We start from the raw sequence: 1,165 nt of genomic DNA on the forward strand, positions 1-1,165 counted from the left end.
GAAACTTTCCAAGAAGCCCCATTAAAAGGAGAATCTATATCGAAAAATTACAGTTATACGCATACAATGAATAATAACATGAGTTCTGGATATTGTTATATACAAAATTTCCCCAAATAAACCACACTTTTAAATACAAGATGTAAATTTGAATATTCAGAATATTTAGATAAAAAAATATACGTACAATTGTAAACTTTCCATTGTGTAATATGTAATTCATAATCTTCAGTATGACTTGTAGTATAATGTCTGTTCGAACAAAATGGAAGTTATACCTTGTAAAGTTGTACTATGAGTTCTATGCCCAGCCTACACTACAAGTCAAAAACAATGAAAATTCTTTGTTTAATGGCGTCAAATTTATATCCAGATATGTTTCGTGCTTTGGCATTTCATGTCACTAACTACTTTAAAAGAAACAACGGTTTAGTTTTGTTTTATGTACAGCTGTATTTTGATTTTATGTACTACCAGTCAACCATATTTACGTTTTTTTCTCTATACAGGACGTTCACACATTTTACGTACACTATTTTTTTTTATATAAAATGCATCGAACCATTGACAACTAACTTGCGACCCACTGTTAGCTACTCGTGATTCGAAGAACCATGTTCTGGACCTTCAAACTACAGAGCTAATGTTCTAAATTTTGCTATCATCAAAGCATTCGAAATTTTTCTCTCCGCTCGTTTTCAAAGTCACTTAGGATCTTACCTTCTCCTTTGTTATTTTTGCCGGCACGTCTGTTTCCTCTGTGGTCAAAAGTTGATGTTTTATCTGTCTCATCTTCGATTCCATGGCAGTAAGCACAAAAGTGTGATAAAAAAGAAAAACTGTATGCTGACGATGACGGCGACAGCACCAAGAATAAGAATCTTGAAAGTATGATGGATGATGGCAATTTTACTTATATAACTACTAATAATCAATAGGACAAAAATACCAATATTTTTTTTAATTAGTAACAAAAATCACTACAATGAGACGAGCTAATGATGAGATAGTGATAGTCTTCTAACCTGCGTGCATTATCCACTGTTGGGCCACAGATACCTTTTATGCTAGGTATTGCACAAATGCATAATGAAAGAAATCCCAGTCTCTGAAATATGTTTGCCGAATTTCATTAATAAAATTTACTCAGATAACACATTTATAT

The sequence above is a fragment of the Penaeus monodon genome, chromosome 33 (assembly GCF_015228065.2).
Source record: "Penaeus monodon isolate SGIC_2016 chromosome 33, NSTDA_Pmon_1, whole genome shotgun sequence".
Lineage (NCBI taxonomy): Eukaryota > Metazoa > Arthropoda > Malacostraca > Decapoda > Penaeidae > Penaeus > Penaeus monodon.